This window comes from Peromyscus maniculatus, chromosome X, assembly GCF_049852395.1.
Source record: "Peromyscus maniculatus bairdii isolate BWxNUB_F1_BW_parent chromosome X, HU_Pman_BW_mat_3.1, whole genome shotgun sequence".
Classification (NCBI taxonomy): domain Eukaryota; kingdom Metazoa; phylum Chordata; class Mammalia; order Rodentia; family Cricetidae; genus Peromyscus; species Peromyscus maniculatus.
Genome location: NC_134875.1, coordinates 48,497,507 through 48,518,002, shown reverse-complemented (window position 1 = coordinate 48,518,002; position 20,496 = coordinate 48,497,507). Strand labels below are relative to the sequence as shown.

The window sequence follows — 20,496 nt, the reverse complement described above, 5'->3', positions numbered from 1 at the left end:
TGTGTAGATTGGGGGAAAAAGAACCGTCCCTCTTTCAACTGAATATATAAGGGTCTTCCTCCCAGGAGGCTGCTCTATTGCAGCCTTCTTTCCCACCATGGTCCATCCCCTTTCCAAAAGTATATTCTTCAACCTTCAGTTCCCCAAGCCGAGAACTCATCCCCTGCACACAGAGAAAAAAAAAAGGATCTTTTTCAAAAGCGGAGATAAATAAAGGCAATTAAATCTTGTAGCAGACAGCATGTGAAACACTATTTGCAAATGGCTTCTTCTACCATACAAGAGGCTTTCTCCTCACTGATCGCCTCGCTAACACACCAGCCTCATCTTGAACATCTTCTGCTTCTCCCCACCCTTCATAATCCTAACATACCCTAGACTCCAGTCATGCTGAACTTTTCAACATTCCTAAGATAAACCAGACCTTTGAAAAAGCTCGTGTACGTGACGTTCCTTCTGCTCAGAACACCCTTACTCCTCTTAACGTGCAGTAAATTCCTGTCTTTCTTGAAGATTTCATACATGTTGCTTCCTCTGGGAAACCTTTCCATACTGTGCCACGGAGAATTGATGCCATCCTCCTTAGAGCTCTTGTAATCTTTTCCTTACTCTTATTATAGAACCTTACTCACTGTGGTAATGCAATGTAGTAACTAAATGGATGGGGGATTAAGGAAGATTGTTTTAGTTGGAGTAGATCCTGCCTCTGGTAAGTTATCTGGTGCTAAACCAAATCCTTAACTCTTCCAGCTTTACCTTCCTGTTTTGTTTTTTGTTTTTTTTTTTCCCCAATATGGGGCAGATGAGCTAATTCTTGTGAGGTCTTTAAAACAATCAGTCATATTGCAAAATTTAATCAATATTAGACATGAGCTTTTATTGTTTTATTGTTGCTATATGTGCTTGTATGCATATTACCCATATATTGTCATTATTGTTATAGCGCTATGTAACTTTTGCTATGTTTATATCTGTCTCCTCAGCTGGCTTAGACATGCTTTGAGTACACGACACTTGTCTTATTCGCTCTTCACAGTGCCTCTTGTAAGTGGGGGGTCATTAAATATGTGTCAGAGGCAGTATATAGCAGAAGGAAAAAAGCACTGTAACCTAATAGATTTGCTTAGAATTTTGAGTCTAGTCCTGATTGTTGTATGTGTTTCATCTTCCTAGCATAAGTTCCCTCATCAGGAAAATAATGGTGAAAACAATAGCACATACCTCATATGAATGTTTTAAAGATTAAATAAATCAGTACGTGTAAAGCTAAACCTATAGTAGATACACCCTAAATGCTTGTTAGTATCAACCCAGTTTCCCTTTGCATCTAGATTAATACATTCTTGCACCTAGGACTGGGGAGCCAGCTAAGAGGTTTAAGTGCTTACCTCCCAAGTGGGAGGACCAGAGTTCAGATTCCCAGAAACCATATAAAGGCCAGGTGGGCATGGCAACCTGCCTGTAATTCAAGCCTTGGGAGGCAGAGACAGAAGATCTCCAAGGTAAATTAGCTAGGGAGACCAGCTATATCCACAGCTCTGGGTTACGCTGAGATACCCTGTCTCAATGAATAAAGTGGAAAACAATAGAGGATGATTCCTGACATAAACCTTGTGACTCCACATAGGCACACACATGAGCACACATGCGTGCTCTCACACACCACACACACACACACACACACACACACACACACACACACACACACATATCCACACATATCCAAAACATGTATACACACACATGCACACACCGCACATGGCAAAGGAAAAAGGAAAAAAAAAAAACCAACTTGCACTGAATGAGCTCACCAACTATTAAAAAATAAAATCACCTTGGAGTCAAGAGGATCCAGGCTGACCAACTGCAAATTCAAGGGAGAAAATATGAATCATCTTCATTCTGCTTTGCAGGTCACTCTGAACCAGGACATCATCACACAGAAGGCAACAGATGTAGCCAGCTGAGTCACTATAAGAACTTTTCTTACACAAGTATTGCCCTGGCCCCCACTGTAGTTCTCTGAACCCAGTGCCTCTCATACTAAGTGCCAGGTACAGACTCTTCCTGGGATGAGTAGAAGAAAGGGTTGCATAATCCTGAAGATTTGGGTGTTTATGAAGTCTCTGTTTCTACTTCAGTTTCTTCTTCCATTTTAATCACTAGTTAACTTTCCTTGTATTCATCTCCAGTGTATTCCATATTGGTGAATAAAAGACACGTTGAAAGTGTAAACTCCTTCCGTTCTGGATTTAGAAGAGCAATATAGCAAAGTTCAGTATGACACACAAGGTTGAATAGAATACCCTAGACCAAACGGCCTGGGTTGAGAGGTTAGTTCTGCCACAACCTACAGTAAGCCCTTGAGTTTTCTGTGCATTCATTTTTCCATCTGTCAAGTACGGACAGTACAAATATCGATGTAGACTTTGGTAATTATCGAGTAAATATAGAGCACTTAGAAAAGTTGAGTGTCTGTCACATAGTAAGTGTAATGCAAACACTAGCCATTCATATTTTTACAAGAATAGTGTCATTGGCAGCTTCATGGAGGCATAATTCACACAGCAGAAAACATGATTTATTCGTTTTAAAGTATATTGCTTAGTTGCGTTTAGCATAGTACATTTGTGCAACCATAACCATAACCACAGTCTAATACTAGAAGATCTTCATTACTCTAAAAAGGAACTTTTATATATGCTGTTGACCATTCCTATCTCCTTTTTTTTCCCTATACGCTGCCAGTGCTAAGTACAACAACTTTCTGTCTCTGCAGAATTTCCTCTTCTTGGCATTTTACATAAATGGACCCACCCAGATGGCTGTTTTTTTTTGACAGGGTTTCTCTGTATAGCTTTGTGCCTTTCTGTAGCTCTGTAGACCAGGGTGGCCTCGAACTCACAGAGATCTGCCTGCCTCTGCCCCTACCCGAGTTCTGGGATTAAAGGCCGCCACACCCACCTCCTTTACAAGTCTATGTGTGAAGATATGTTTTCAGTTCTTTGGCTATATACCTAAGAGTCAAGTTGCTGAATCATGTGGTAACATGGTGTTTAATGGATTGAAGGAGTGCCAAGTTGTTTTCCAAAGAGGCCACACACTTTAAACTCCATCCAATTGTGAGAATGAAGATTACACTTTTTTTTTTTTCTTCATCAATACTTGTTTTATTTATTGTTGTCTTTTATTATATCCATCCTAGCGGGTGTGAAGTAGTATCCCACTGTGGTTTTGATTTGTATTTCCCTGATGGCTAATGAGGTTGCACATAACTTATGTGTGCTTATTAGCTATTCTCATGTCTTCTTTGGAGAACTGCCTATTCAAATCCTTTGTCTAATTTTCAGTTGAGCTATTTGTCTTTCTATGATTGAGCTTTAATAATGTTTGTGAATATTTTGAACATTCTGTATGATTGTCTTTTAACTTTCTTGAAGCTGCTATTACTAAGTAAAAAGTTACAAGTACACATATAATAAAGAGGAAAGACTGTAGTCAAAAGGATCAGATCTAAAAAATTGGTTAGAAGATGTCCTTCGGTACACTCTCTTGCTTTACAGCTTTCCTTTGAAACTAAATCCAAAACAGCTCTAGCTTCCACTTGGTGCCAGGCACTGTGGGGAGTAAGAGCTTGCCTCTATCCTCAAAGAGTTCACTAACTCAGAGGGAAGAGAAGATGCAAACATGTGGAAACTTAAATAATTATAACATGTTTAAATAGCAGTTCCAGACCACAATAGAAAAGATGACACAAGGCACTGTGTGATTAATTGCCAAATGAATTGCACAGAAAATAATTGCTATGGGAACTCACCAGAGGAAGAGAGCACTTGGGGCTGGGGTGGTCAGGGAAAACTTTAAGGAGGAGGGATCTAAGCAGTCTATAATTGACTACAGCCATGCCTGTGTGACACTAAACAAAGACTTGGAGAGAAAAAAGTATTGACTCTGTTGGAGGTGAAGTATTTAATGATTAAATTGATAGTGGTATTTAATTTCAACTTCAGCAGGAATTCTCATAGCCCAACCTTCCCCATGAAGACTTTTGTGGCCTCTGTCTAGTATAGAGGTGACCAATTAGCAAGGCAACCAGCCACATCTGGCTCCCAGACCTGTTTAGTTTGCTCCAATTAAAAGAGTAGAGTGAGCTGATATTTTTCATAGGCCAATTTTCATGTGAAATATTTATTTCCAGTTTTTCTAAAACTGACAGAAAGATCTGGCAAATATGGGATGGAACATTCACTCTCCAGAGCCGTAGTCAATTTCATTCCTGTTTGTACCTAAGGACTTATTAGTTAGAGGCTTCTGGAATCATGTGTCATAAATTGGAAGGTACCCCAAGTATACATCTCTTTCCATTTCCTGGCTTTGGAAATGTATGGTATTATTACTTTTAATTTATAGAATATTAACCAAACCCATGTTCTCTGTTTTTCAACTCAACATTGTTTTATACTAAATCAAAAGCATCAAAAGAAAACAAGTAGTTTGTTTGCAAATGACTCCATTTGATTTGCAAGAAGGACAGAAAAATGCCTATTAGGCAGGTGTATGAAACTGGATTGAATCTTGCTTTCTCTTGAATGTTTTGAGCGGTAAAAGATGAAATAATAGCAATTCTTGGGAAAGCAATCTACATATTGCCCTAGGAGATCAGTGATTTGGAAAACATCAGAACCTACTGGAGTGCTAGTTAAGCACTGACTGCTATACCCTCCTACAGGGTTTCTAGTTCAGCAGATTTAAAGTGAGTAGGGTACAGGAATTTGCATTTCTAACATGTTCTAAGGTGACACACTGAAAGAGCACTGATCTTGGATTAACAAGGGGTTTGTCTAAAAAGTAGCCAATTAGAGACATCTGAGCCTCTGTTAGCAACTGGTATTTTAAAAGAATGTGGAGAAAGCCTGTGCTATAGGTAGTAGGGAGATCAAGGACTGGCCAGGAACCCAGAGGAAATGCTTTCCAGTACTAAGGGTATTATGTCTCCTTAACCAGTGTCCAGAGCATAGTTAAGTCTAAGCCACATACTCTTCACTAGCATTTCCCCAGTTATTCACTAGGGAATCTTCTCTTGATGTTAATGGACATTCAGTGGGATAAGAGAAAGTATCCACAGTGAAAGAAGTAAGAACATTCTAAATGAAAATTGTGGAGTTCTTTGCTGCAGTGTGGCTCAAAGTGAATGTAGTGCCAATCTCCACAGAAAGACAGAATGCTTACCATTTTACTTATTACGTACTCTATTCAGATGTAGTTTCCCGAGCATCCCTTATTAACACCTAACTAGCTTTTTGTAAAGCATGAAACAAGAAACCTTCTTGTATCCAGAGTGCCAAAATGCTTTATCAATGGGTGAGGATGCTTATATCAATGGAGCTAGCACTGGGCCACTCCATTCTGTCACAAGTTGACTTGCTCCCATACACGGGTATGTCACTAACAGACATCATTCCTTTCTGACTGGTAACATCTAGACAAAAAAAAAAATCACACAAACACATTTCTCAACTATCTGGAATTCAACATGCCCAAAGGGATATTCTGCCTTCCAAGTGAGAAAGGAGAGAAGCCTTGTGTTGAGGGTTGAGGAACAGAGGTAAGAAAAGGGGCGGGGATAAAAGGAAGGGAAGAAACAAGAAAGGCAAACAGGCCATTGAGAGAACAGGCTGAGAAGCAGACACATCCTTTATTGTATTCCTGGCACTCAAAGGAAGTTGTTTGTTTATCACAGAGTCCTGGAGGTGTGTTTTTGCTGTTGTTGTTTGTTTTTACCGAAATTAATCATTTTTCACCTGAACGAAATAGAAACTAGAACCAATAGAGAAACACTGTTGTCTATTGTCACAAACCATCCACACTGACACACACATAAATTGCATGGCTGCATTAAACGACTGTTTGAAAAGAAACTGAGCAAGTTTAAAATTCAGTGACTACTTTCTGAATCCCTGGGAGGCACATAAACACAGAGGCTCTTCGACGTACAATGAGGTTCCAATATCATTAAAGCCAGTGTAAGTTGAAAATATGTCATAAACACATAGAAGACAGCCAACCTTCTAAACACTGTAGCCTAGCAACAAAGCACACAGTAGAGTGTCACTTGTTTCTTTTCTTGATCACGTGGCTGACTAGGACCTGAGGCACCCTGCTGCCAGTGCCCAGCATGTATCAGAGCATAAATTACCAGCCCGGGAAAAGATCAACATTCAAAACTTACAGTATGGCGTTATTGAATTTGTATCATTTCTGCACCATTGTAAAGCCTACCTTTTGAAAAGCAGACATTCCTAAATTGGACAGCATCTGGATTCTCATAACTCTGATTACCTATTTGATTGCAGAGAAGGACAAGAACACCAGTGCCGCCGTTAACTAAAATATTTGAGAAGCAGCAACCCAGCTGTCTTTCATTTTCAAACCAGATCTCAGGTGGATCTTGAATCTATGTGAACTGAATATGTCCAAAGGGGCTCAGGGGACTCTCCACTACTGTCCACCCAAAAAGCACAGAAGAAATCCCACCTGCGGCTATATCAACACCACCACCATCACCCAAACAAAAGAAGAAAGCAAACCAGTTTCCTTGTGCTTTTAGACCGTGCTTAGGTTCAGGAGGTGCTGAGCCCTATTAACTACATTGTTTGGTTACTCTAGTCACGTAGCTGATTAAGCCACTCAAACAGCATTATCAGGAAGGTGAACTGAAGCCAAGTATGGTGACGAATTTCTGTAATCCAGCTATTAGGAGACCGAGGCAGGAAGACCACAAGGTTTGAGGTCAGCCTGAGCTATATAGTGAGGCCGTGTTCTTAAAAACAAGAGCCAAGAAGAAGAAAGTGGAATTGATTTTGATCATGAGGGCTTTCAAGACAGGCTCTCAACATCTCTCTTATAAACCTCCACAGTATGCCTTTCTTTCTCATGAGAGCTCACTGTCTTTTTTTTTTAACATTCTTTTTTATTTATTCTGTGTGTCTTTCACATCATGCATCTTGATTCTATTCATTTCCCCATCCCTTCACATCTGCCCTCTGCCCCTGCAACACCTCCCCCCAATAAAACAAAATTTAAGAGAAAAAAAAAATCTCATCATGGAAGCTCTAGCGCGACACAGTGAGTCACACAGTAAACCAACCCTTTGTCCATTTATCTTTACTTGCCAGTGTTCAATGCAAAGAGTCACCGGTCTGGTTCGAGGCCCCTGGCTTCTACTACACTGTGCCGGGCCCTCACTGGGGCTCTTCTTGGACATCCTGTTGTTGCACTGTGTCGTGCAGAGACCCTGCAGCTTTGGGTCTGTGGGTCAGGTCCCTTGACCTGCTCCCGCAGATCATAGATGGTGTGGATCTTGGGGCGGGCCAACTCATAACCCTGGTTCTGGGCCCGCTGTGGGGTTGGTTTGGCAGCCAGTTCCCCTTGTCCTCACCACCAGGATGGAGAGCTGACTGACTTTTACTCTCAGCCTTGGTGATGAAGAGTGAGTTCCTCTCTCCCGCCGCTTTTTTTTTTCTCCCCCAACTGGAACAATGGTTATTCTGAGTAGCCACGACTTCAAAAGGAGCCTGATTTACTCCGCAGAGAATCATTTTTGAAGTCCTTTCTCTCTGCCTATTTCCTTCCTTCTACAATTTGGTGTTATTTTCTATGGATCTGCAGCTTGAAAAGGTGTGCTGAAAGCGCTGCTCTTCCAGGCGGCTTTTCAGTCGACTGAGCTGTTTGGGGTTAGCTTTGATAAAGTGAAATCCCCTTGTTTTGCTCCTCATTCTGTGACTGTCCACTAACCCAATTCAGAGCTACAATTGAATAATGTATCAAGAGTGCGTGTGACTGCCATGTGGGGCCCTCGGCTGCTGGATTTGTGGGCCTGGCATTGTTTCCCCAACCATCATGCTCAGGACTAGCACGTTAGCCTCTGATGAGTGTGGCTTAATAAGCCTCACCTAGACCAAACAATTTTCTGCTAAGTGCTACACTGTTGATTTCTCATTCCCCTTCCTATGTTCTTTATAATAGGCATGATCCCTTCCTCATTGTTGAAGCCTCCTACGCTGCTTTAATAATCTTCCATGAAATATGAAAATATGTAAACAGGCAGAGACTAAGAGCTTCAACGTTTAAAGTGAAAGCGATGAGCTGAAGGGAAGCCGTGGCACAAGTCATTCTGGAAAAGGGGTCTGCCTCGGCCGTAGAGCTGTAGCCTGAGAGAAGCCGGAGAGAGCATACAAGATTTCTATGTGGATGAAAAGGAAATGCGTCAACCCTCTCACATCAGATACTTAGATATTGACAAGAAGTACTTGGAGCAACAGCCTAGTCACCGAACAACATCATCTTTTTACTCAGCTACTAGATATTTTGGCAACATGCAGACATAGCTGATTTTTACTCTTGATTTTGTCAATTACTACAAAAAAAAAAAAACCCCTATGAAAACTATTATTCTGGCCCTCTGCTGGGTTATTACGAGTGAATTCTCTGTTCAGAAGAGGAAACAGATAATGTTTCATTTTAAAAGACCAATAATATTGAATTAAAATAAAATGTCTATGACAGTATATTTTACATTCTCATGAATCACGACTGAGTTTATTATTATTCATGCTTGAAGAAAAGTATGACAAATGAATTCATATTGATTAGACATTTGAAATAACATGTCTAAAAATGACAATGTGATATTGTCAGGCAATTATTCATCTATCAGCTTCAAACGTATATGGAAGAAAATGGGTCCAAAACTCAAAATATAGTAAAAGAGTAAGAGCCAAAAATTGTTAAGGAGCTAAAAATCTTATATTAAAACCTTCATGAACACTTCTGCTCAAGTGCCTCTTGAGTGTGAATTGGATTGGAAATCTATGGTTAGGGCGTTAGATCTGTAGTATATGGAAAAGTTTTAGAGCAAAGTGAAAGGTTAGGACTGATACCTGCCTGAGGCTGTCCTCTGACCTCCATATGAGCAAGTTGTGCATTCATATGTGAAGATGAGCACACACATACATGCACATGTAACACACCTATATATTCATTAGCACCTAAAGATAAAATAAATATTGGTACAATCGCTCATTTTCTGTGTTATCTTGGGTTAGTTAACATTTATGAGCCTAGCCTTTCCTCTCCTATCCAGGGAAAGAATGTAATGAAAACATACAGCAGGCACCTATTGGCCATTGTGATTATTAAGCAACTGTTATTTACCAGGTCCTTTATCTTGTCTTCGATCTTCATAACAAGCCTATATGACAGAAACAATTATTTCTTTATCGACATTTACAGGTGAATGGGCCCAAGGTCACATAGTGAGGAAAAAGCAGGAACAAAAGACTTCAAATCCTTCTCTTCCTTCCTCCCAAGGCTCACACTCCTCAACACATCACTCTGCCTGTGCTTACGCTTTCTTTGTGACATACAAAAGTATAGCCAACTTACCCTGCTCTGGCAAAGGGTCTTCTAGTCAGCTTTTTTCTCATCCTACCCTTGACCTTCCCTTGCCTGAGCACTGTTTGACACAGTTCTATTTCCAGAGACAGTAGGCGGGGGGGGGGGGGGGGGGGGGGGGTAAGAAAGCAGTTTGGAGGACTGGGATGCCTGGTTGCCCCTTGCCAGCTCTTGCGCATGCGTTGGGTTAAGGTTCACACCCCACTTCACCTCTCTCTGCTTGTTTCTCCAGCTGGAAAATGCCATCTGTAAACTGTGGCACCCAGGTTGCTTTTGTGGCATTTCGTTTAGCTTTCAGGAAGAGCAGGCTAACTCTGTAAGTACAGGCAGCATATGCAGAGCAGTTGGGGGGCTATGTGTCATTCAGCTGGTTGCCTAGCAGCCTTGGGCAGTCCCAAGATTATTCTCAGTCCAGATTCTGAGCTGGTAGCTGTCTGTGTCCCTGTCTCTGTCTCTGTCTCTGTCTCTCTCTGTCTCTCTCTCTGTGTCTCTCTCTGTCTCTCTCTCTGTCTCTCTCTCTCTCTCTGTCTCTCTCTCTCTTAATTTTATGGGAGGACAGAGACTTACACTGGGAGCCAGACTGGCTTTGAACTCATGGCAATCCTCTAATCTCAACATCCAAAGTGCTGGAATATTGGTTTGCGCTACCATGCCCAGATAGCAGCAGATGATTCTACATCAAGAACAATCACAGGGTTAAAGAACCTGTTCAACTCAATAGCCTTTTTGTAATAGGGATGGAACCTAGGGTCTCCTGCATAACAAGCAAGTACTCTACCACTGAGCTATATCCCCAGCCCTCCAGGGCTCCTTTTGTGCAACTCTCAATATGTAGATGAAGCATATGACATGAGAGGGGAGGAATTGTGTGGGGTCGCTTCAGGCCTACTATGTTGGAATCATCTGGAAGTATTTAGCAGGGTCACCATTGGCTTTTCTTCTTGAGTTTCTTCTAAAATCCTAGGGTGCCCCCACATCGGAGAATCTCCATTTCTGTGGAGTCTCTGGCCTCTTGGTTTATCTTTTACCCTAGGACCCATACTAAAGAAGTCCCCTTCAATGTAAATCCTCAGGCTTGTTGTCTTTTCACCATGGCTGAAGATGTGGGCTGTGTCCCGGTCCAGTGCTGAGGAATCAGTCTATTAATTCATTAATCTGCCTAATTCGTGCTTACAATTCTGTGAGAGACGGATCATCTTGTCACACCTTTACAGAAGAAGACAGGGAGCACAGAGCATGGAGGTGACTCGTTCAGAATCACAATGTTATTAAATGGCAGTCTGGAGTCAGTCCGCAGCTGTTCAGCTTTTGCCTCCTGACCGTTGTTACACAAGTCTGTGCAGCTTTAAAGGAAATAGACAGGGGAGGGAGGTAAGGGGCAGTTTGCTTGTGACCTAAGGTGGGGCTTAGGTCTCCTGGGAAGGAAGGAGGATTGGGTGTAGGCCCAGGTGAGGCACACAGGGGCTTGGAATGCAGCCCCCAGCTGCGTTCTGCCGTACCCCCTGCGGAGGACTGATAGCCGCTGGCAACAGCAGCAGAGGTCAGAGAGTGTCCTTCTAAGTAGGGAAGAGTTTCTGTCTTCAGGGCCTAGGGGAGGAGTTACCTCTTGGTCTTCCAAGTAGAAAGAACAGAGGAGAAATGGACACTTTTCATTTATTTTTCTGGCCAAAGAAAATCTAAATGATATCTCTCTCTCTCTCTCTCTCTCTCTCTCTCTCTCTCTCTCTCTCTCTCTCTCTCTTCCCCTTTCCTCTCTCCTTTCTCCTCCTCCTCTCTGTCTCTGCCTCTTTCCCTCCCTCCCTCCCTCCCTCCCCCTCCTTCCCTCCCTCCCTCCCCCTCCTTCCCTCCCTCCCTCCCCCTCCTTCCCTCCTCCTCCTCTCTCTCTCCTCTCTAGATCTCATTTTGTAAAGCAGCCTGGCCTCAAACTTTGGATACTCCTGCCTCAGCCTACCCTACCTAGCTAAACACCTTTCTTCCACTTGGGAATCCCGATCCTGTATGTTTTGTATCTAATCCACCTATCACTACTGAGTTCAAAGCTTCCAATATACTCATCATATAAGGGCTTGAATAAATGGAGCTAAATCTAGATCTGACTCTAAAATATATGCTTTTAAAAGTATTATGAAAAAAATTAAGACACATGCAAAAGTAATAGAATACAATTATAAACCCCTAATGTACCTACCATACTCAACAACTATCAAGATTTTTCATGCTAATTCTAACTGCCTCCTTTTCTTTTTCTCTTTTTTGCTTTGCCTAAATATTTTGAAATAAATCATAGGTACCTCTCATTTAGCGTAAATGCTCAGCACGCATCTTAATAAGTTGAGCATATTTTCATAAATAATGGCAATTGTTATTACCCCTAAGTGTACTAACAAGAATTCCTTTCTAACCATGCTGTTGAGCACAAAACTGCCCTACCCTTCTATCTTATTCAACCCCCATAAGAAGCTTTTCTTGCACCCAGCTCAGAGCTGGAATTGCAGCTTGACATTTCCTGGCATTCACAATGTGCTCTTTCAGGTGAGCAGGGGCTAGGCTCCCCCACCCTGTTTTACAAAGAGAAATGGAGGCAGAACTATTAAGTGCCTTACACAAGGTCACACAGTCAATTAGTGGCTGATGAATGGGACTCAAGTACTATGCCTGGGTCTGTCTATACAGTCCCAAACACAATTTGCAAGGAAATTAAGTGAAGAGGCTCATGTCCGTAGGATGGTACTGCATGTCTTCCATTGCTATTGAAGTCACTGCCATTTAGCCTCCAGCAAATTCTTTCCCTAGGACAGTCTGATAATGGTCCATTAGGACAGTCTGATTGATAGGATCAGTTGGACTCCTATGTTTGTTTTCCACCAACCCCTCAACTTAAAGACAGGACAATGACATCCTCCTACGTCCCCCCTCTTCTCTTCTTGTTCCTGGACTGGACTCTGGGGACCTCATTTCTCCCCTCTTTCTAGGCCTAGACCTGCTCTGGAGTCCATGGCATGCAGAGGCCAGGGCAAACACCAGGAACAGCAAGACAACCATAGCTGCTTCTGCCTTCTTACACCCTCCATATTTCCACGATGTCTACTTAGATGCCACCTCAACCTGAGGTTGACCTCCATTTCTGATTCCCCAGGCTTTTTCTACTCCCTTGATCCCACACCCAAATTTTCTTTATTTTTTCTTTCCTTAGTTTTTCAAGACAGAGTTTCTCTGTGTAGCTTTGGAGCCTGTCCTGGATCTTGATCTGTAGACCAGGCTGGCCTTGAACTCACAGAGATCCAACTGCCTCTGCCTCCTGATTGCTGGGATTAAAGGCGTGGGATACCACTACCACCACCCCCAGCCACACCCAAATTTTCTACCTAAGCAGATCGAAAGTCTTGAGTTCCCAGTTGAAAATTGGCTAGGTGGAAGATGTGGTCTGGGCTATTGACTAGAGGATCCACAACCTTGAGTCAACCCATGATGCAGAACCTGAATATTTCAGGGGCTCTGGATTCAGAGCAAGGGATTAGCAACACAGGTGATGAATATCCAACCCAGGAAACAGAATTTCTTGACTATTTCCAGAGAGTAGGGTTCAATGCAGGGGCCTGGCCAGACATAAAGGAGCTGTAGCTTCAGGCAAGGCGTGCCTACTACTCCTATCCTAAAACTTTCTGCTGGGTCAGATTAAGGTAACAGTAGCCTCATCAGTAATGTCAGAGTCACAAAAGAGGCCCAACCACTGCTAGGGACACCAAACAGGGTAGAAAAGGAGAAAGAACCATACTCTGCTTTCTCTATCCCTCTTATTTTCTAATGTCTAACTTTCCCATCCTCTGGCCAAACCTATCAGACCTGGGAAACAGTTTACAAAGGCTATCCCACCCACACCCCTTTATGCTTTAACTGACATCAGAATCGAGAAAAGGAATAGATGGATTTGGAGGGCAAAGGGACCTTGGGACAGCACTGGCTTCCTCTTGCCTCCTTCTACTTCACCTCCTAACATATTTGGCTATCTCAAGGTCCATCTGGAAATAGTGCTTTTAAGTATCAGCATGGTGAGTGAAGTGAGAAGCTGCTTCCCTGCTTATCGATGGTTACATCTCATCATCTAGATTTTATTCCAGTTCTCTTATTTCACCCCTTGCATTCCCCCACCCCAACACTATACATAGCAGAGGTCAATAAAGATAGGCCAGCTGGTTTGCTTTCTGGCCATGTGTGACACATTCATTGGCTTTAAGGAGGATCAGACCTTGCCTTCTGGGCTTCCACTTGTCAGCAAGGCTCTGAGTTGCAATGCTGTCAGACTGGTCAACCTGCTTGCATCACAGTCTAGCAAACATATGTCCTGATTCTTTAGGTGTTCTATACATTTGAATGTGTAAATAAAGGGAGATGTCCAGATGGGACGTAGAAAGGAAACAAATAAAAGAAGCAAACTAAGAACTTTCCCATGCCCATTTTAGTTGTCCTCCACAGTTCCTCAAGGCAATTATTCCCTTTCTGCCCATTTGAAATAAGCTTTTAAATTTCATCATTATTCTAGATCTGTAAAGCAGTTGTGATGGTAGCACATGTATCCTTGGTGCAATTGCACAACCATCTCTTAACTGCTTTCACAAATGAGGAAACTGGGGCTTAGGGAGGTTAAGCGACTTGCTCAAGGTCACAGAACTCAGACACCAGTGAAGAAAGAAACGTGAATCTAGGTGGATCTTAGTGTCCCCCCTCAAAGCTGAATTGTTTGCTTTCATCTCCTCTCACAGGAAGTCACTCTCTGAACATCGTAGGGCCCTTCACCCTGGTTGAGTTGCCAACATCCTTAGAGGGCACTCTTCTCACAGCGCCATGTAATGCCTGTCCTGAAAGGTACATCTGAGCTCATTTAGTTGAAGGAAGGCAAATAAGCTTCATTTCATTTGCCAACTTTAATTGTGCAAGAGAAGCTAATTGGAACCCAGTATTGAGAATGATTTGAGCCCCATGCTTTTGCTTATTACGAATGAGTGTTGTTATTGATTATTGGGTTTTGGAGAAAAGAATGGTGGAATCATGCTATCGGTTATCCATCCATCAGCAGATCTCATTTTATAGAAGAGGTTTCTTGAGGGGGATGTCTCTGCCTTATTAGTGGTACAGCTAAGAACAGAACTTGGGCCCCTTATTTGCATGTGCTCTGCGGTAGCAAGAACAGTCATAACTATAGCTAATAAGTGTCCATTTACTGTCAGGTCCCATACTCAGCACCTTCTGAGTTTATGCATTATCTTAATCCGCTCAACACTGCAAAGCTGGTAGTTTAGTCCCCTGATTTATTAATGCAGAAGTCTAGGCTCAGTGAAATTAAAACAAAAACAAAAAAAGAAAAGAAAACAAACAAACAAAACCCTCTTACCAAAAGTCTGCAGTGACCTAATGGTAAAGCTGGAATTTAAACTGAAGCTGGTCAAATTCCAAAGCTGAAAGAAACTCTGGCCTCTCACTTCTTACAAACACAACTTTGAATTTAACCTCGCAGTCTACAGCAGGTGGCCATGGCCCTGGACTCACCTACTTAGTTGGGACTAACTGAAATAAAATTATTTTTGTTTTAACTAATTTTTCAAAAAGGTTTGCTAGCAGGCCCTTAGCTAGGTAGACCTTATTTCTTTATTTTGTATGAAATGTGCTAAAAATTGACATGTTAGGAGAGCTGATGTGAAAGGTGACCTGGCTCACTTACAAATAAATGATTAATACAACCTCACTGTGAGGCTACCCTCCCTTACTGATTCTCTCATATGGGAGGCACAGGAAAACAACTGGCCACACAATAAAATCTATACTAGCCTGGGATCATCGTGTGGGAGGCCATGGATGAGTCACAGAAAATCAGAAGATAATTAATGAAGAGAACATTCCATAGAGCTTAAAAAGAATGGAAAAAATGTTCATTCTTTAACCTAGGGGTATTTGGCATTATTAATAAAGACAATGAACAGATAGGAGGAAAAGGTAAGTTAATGAGAATTATTAAGTACCACATTTAAAATAAATCGACAGAGATCAAATTTCAAAGGGAAGACATTCTGTTCAACTGACTTTGTTATAGCCATTCAACATTGGTGAGAGACATGTTATGTGTATGGTTATGGCCTGTGTAGTTAGGTGAGTTGCTAAGATTCTCTACTCTTCCTCCCTGGGAGTATTCTGAATAGATTGTGTAGTAAAGAACCTCTTTTGCACAGATATGTATAAAATTTGTATAACTGCTTCTGAAAAAATAGTATGTGTGCCAGTGTATGTATATATTATAGGACCAATGTAACTCAATGTCAGGCTAAATGTTCAAGTAACATAGAAGCCTTGGTAATAGCAAATCGATTAGTTATCTACCCATATTCAGCTATAAAATTGTTCTACATCTAAGAAATACTAGCTGGGGGTAGTGGTGGGTTGGCTGAGTAGGTAAAGGTCCTCCCTGCCAAGACCGACAACCTGTTTGATCCTTGGCACCCATATGGTGGAAGGAGACAACAGACTCTGGTGAGGACACTCTGACATCTAAATATGCACTGTGGAGTGCTCTCTGTATCAATCAATCAATCAATCAATCAATCAATCAATGAGATGTATCAGTTGGGGATATAGCTACATGATAGAGCTCTTGACTAATACTACTCAAGACCCTGGACTCAATTCCTAGTACTGCTTGAAAAAGACCAGATAGAGGGAGGAGGAGGAGGAGGAGGAGGAGGAGGAGGAGGAGGAGGAGGAGGAGGAAGAAGAAGAAGAAGAAGAAGAAGAAGAAGAAGAAGAAGAAGAAGAAGAAGAAGAAGAAGAAGAAGAAGAAGAATAGGAGGAAGAATTCAGCTTTGCTTTGCAGAGACTCCAGTATGGCTTTTCCTATTGTAGTAGGCAATCTCTAATTGCTCAGTGCCCATGCCATGTGGTTATTATTCTAACTTTTCAATTTCCTCTTTCTCTAGGTCAGAACTGTCACTTAATACTATCTCACCCCCTACTTCTTTCTGTAGCATATTGCTCAGCATCTCCCGCATCCTGAATTCCAGTTAGCTCCATGCTCCATAGGAGCCTGTCATGCTTTTTCCTCTTTTCTTTTCCTTACACGTTCTTTACCTGTCTGCCTAAAAATAGCTACTTAATCCCCAAATGCTCTTGCAAATATTTTCTCTGTGAAGCTTTTTCAGTACTGCTGGGTGCTCCCAAGCTCTCTTTCACATGTCTTGATTACAATCGATTGCACGGTTTATCAATAATTTTGTTGGGTTTTGACCATTTGAGTGTGAATGGATTAATGTTGCTGTGACAGAAGCGAGTCTATTTTCATGACCCTCAATCTGGTACGAAAATGAGTTCCGCTTCCTCTTGCACCCTCTTATCTTTTCACCTTTTGCCTTGGGATGATGTGGCGGGATGACATGCATCATGTGCTAGCCCCTTGATCTCAGTGTTCCTGTCCTCTAAAACTGAAAGCCAATCAATTTCTATTAATCATTAAATTACCTGGTCTCTGATACTGTGTTAAAACAGCAAAATTTAGACCAAGGAGAGAATTGGAACTGAAAACTGTGTCTGTTTCTATACCACATATCTGAAAAGGTACAATCAAAATTGGAATCTAGTAAAGAATAGAAATTGGAAGAACTTTGGGGAGCAGGTTGGGGAAAATGTAGACTGTCATAAATGGTGCATTTCCATGCTGAGTATTGCAGTGTGTCTTTAATCCCAGCACTCCACTTGAGAGGTTGAGGCAGAAGATATCCATGAATTTGAGGCCATCCTAGGCTACATAGTCACTTCCCAACCAGCCTTATCATAAGGCATGAAACCATGCAGACAGCCTCAACCAGCACAATGCCTGGCATAACCATGAAGCAAGGCTATTTCAAAGCCCTCAGATTTGTTGAGTTACCACTGTGCAAGTCCTGCCTAGGGTAGATGCGGGCATGTGACCTCAAGCCCTGCAAGATGCCCTGTTTTCTCCTTTGTCCATTTACCACTGCTGTAACACAGTATCATAGACCAGGTAAGTTTGTAATGGACAGAAATGGATTGGCTCTCAGTTCTAGAGATGGGAAAAAATAAGCAAGGAAGCATGCATTCAGGGCAGTTCTGGTCAGCGATCAGAAGAAAAGAACAGTGAGAGTCTTGGTAGATAAGGACATTAAGGGCCAAAAAGCAGTGAGTTTCGGTAGATATGGACATTAAGGGCCATAGAACAGTGAGAATCTTAGAACAGAGAATTTTGGTAAATATGGACATTAAGGGCCATAGAACAGTGAGAGTTTCAGTAGATATGGACATTAAGGGCCATAGAATAGTGAGAGTTGCAGTAGATATGGACATTAAGGGCCATAGAACAGTGAGAATCTTAGAACAGTGAGAGTTTTGGTAGATATGGACATTAAGGGACATAGAACAATGAGAGTTTCGGTAGATATGGACATTGAGGGTGATAGAACAGTGAGAATCTTAGAACAGTGAGGGTTTTGGTAGCTATGGACATTAAGGGCTCTAGAACAGTGAGAGTTTCAGTAGATAAGGACATTAAGGGCCATAGAACAGTGAGAGTTTTGGTAGATATGGACATTAAGGGCCATAGAACAGTGAGAGTTTTGGTAGATATGGACATTAAGGGCCATAGAACAGTGAGAGTTTCAGTAGATATGGACATTAAGGGCCATAGAACAGTGAGAGTTTCAGTAGATATGGACATTAAGGGCCATAGAACAGTGAGAATCTTAGAACAGTGAGGGTTTTGGTAGATATGGACATTAAGGGCCCTAGAACAGTGAGAGTCTTGGTAGTAGATATTGACATTAAGGGCCATAGAACAGTGAGAGTTTCAGTAGGTACTGACATTAAGGGCCCTAGAACAGTGACAGTTTCGGTAGATATTGACATTAAGGGCCATTCTATTGAGGTTTTGGGTAGAAAGAAGGAAAGATGGAACAAGCTGAAATAAAGGTCATACTTATGATGCTGTTGCAAGAAACTTGGCTGAACTGTATTCATGGCCAAGAACTTAATGGGAGGTGGAACTTAAGAATGATGCACTAGGATATCTGATAGGAGAAGAAGTATACCAGCAGCCAAAACTTCAAGAGCCACAAGTGCTTCTTCTGGCTACTTACTTTAAAATGAAAGAAGAGAGGAATGAGTTGAAGGTGGCATTTATAACTAAAGGGAAGGAGAACGCAAAGTTGGGAAGCCTCCCATCTTGCTCATGGATACAATTAGAGACTGAGTTTGGAAGAGAACCCCAAGCAACTTCTTGTTAGAGGTCAGTATGACTAAAAGGAAGCTGGACATGTTTAGATAATGGGAGAGTGACTCCAAAGGCCTTGCAGTGATTTTCAAAACAAGTTAGGACCTTGAAGTCAAGGTTTCTAGAATGGCCAATGTGCTGGTTAGGTGGTTTTTCTTTTCTTTCTTTCTTTTTCTGGACTACTTGTTACAAGCTAGGGTCATCTGGGAAGAGGAGTCCTCAGCTAAGAAAATACCTCCATCAGATTGGCCTGTAAGCAGTTCTGTGGGGGCATTTTCTTGATTGATTTTTGATTGTGGACTCAGCCCATTGTGTCACCCCTCGGCAAGGGGGTCCTGGATTCTATAAGAAAGCAGTCTGACCAAGCCATAAGGAGAAAGCCAGTAAGCAGCATCCCTCTGTGGCCTCTTGTTCAGTTCCTGCCTCTCCTGCCTCCCCATGTTCCTGCCTTAACTTCTTGTCCTAACAAACAGTAAGACTCTGTGGCATTCATATGGTTCTTGACTCTGCAGATGCTCAGAGTACACGAGCTAAGCTGTGGGACCACAGAGGCCTCCATACAGATTTCAAAGCAGGTACTGAAAAAGTTGTAGAGACAGAGAGAGAAATCTGTTCCAGGAAGCAGGCCAGAACAGATGGCCCCTGCCAGGGCAATTGTCCTTCTAAGGTTATCTTAGAAGCCCTAGATACATTGAGTCGCTAGTGTACAATGCCAGCCTAGAAGAGTTACAAGTGTGAGGCTCCAGCCACTGCAAGCTACTGTAATGTGCAGAGCAAAAAGGCTGAACTGCCTAATATTTTGAGCACTGAGGCTTTCTAGTGTGTTCAAGAGGAGGCACATGGAATGGAAGATTATGCTAAAGCCTTCGGATTTAATGTTTTCTACTGGTTTCTTTTTGAACTTGTTTACAGTATGCTTTGCCTTTCTTCTTGCTCATGTCCCCGCTTCGTAACGGGAATGTCTGTCCTATGCCTCCAGCCTCTAAAAGCACAGGATGGAGTTGACAAGTGTGGAGACACATAGCCAGTCGGTTAGGAAGCCAGAGCCCGCACCTCTAACACTCTTCTCCAGTGCCCATGTTCGCTCCCTGACACTTCTTCAGGAGCAGTGTGGCTCATAAAGGCAGCTCTGGGCAAAACAGCGAAGCAAGTTGAATTTGTATTTGATGTCTTCAGACTTCAAGCATGGCTCAGACTTGGTGCCATAATGTTACCTTGCCCATATGCCACCTCCCCACAACGTGCTGAGGATCCATCAGGCAGTCCACCTTCTCAGAGCCTCTCCTTCTCAACAACTCTAAGACCTTGGAACTCAACTCTAGACCATGCTGGGTTTCTTTTTGTTGTTGTTTTGTTTTAAAGTAAACCACCTGTTCCAATTACTTTTATCTCCAGAACACACATTTATATTCATCTGTACCCTCCCAGAAAACATTTTATTTTATTTTATTTTTTGGGGGGGACAGTTTCTCTGTATAACAACCCTGCATGTCCTGTAACTGCCTTTGTAGACCAGGCTAGGTTCAAACTCACAGAGATTCACCTGCCTCTGCCTTCAGAGTGCTGGGATTAAAGGGTGTGCTACCATATCCATCTTGAAAGCATTCTTTAATCCAAGAGTTGGTGCTTCTTGCCAGAGGAGTTTCAGGCATGTGCCTCCCGAGTGCTTGTATTACAGATGCACACCACAGTCTGCTTGTATGGATGATTTTATGCCATGGTGAATGCATTGTCTGGGGACTCTTCCTGAGATATATCAAGTAAGACCCTCCTAGCAA

General features: G+C 42.2%; 1 long non-coding RNA gene across 1 annotated transcript; it reads left to right on the top strand.

Annotated features, from left to right (window-relative positions):
• The first annotated feature begins 451 nt into the window (after positions 1-451).
• Positions 452-8,574, top strand: LOC143270825 (uncharacterized). Its single transcript, XR_013048047.1, has 2 exons — positions 452-709; positions 8,026-8,574. It is a non-coding gene; the product is annotated as an uncharacterized LOC143270825 (long non-coding RNA).
• The last annotated feature ends 11,922 nt before the right edge of the window (positions 8,575-20,496 follow it).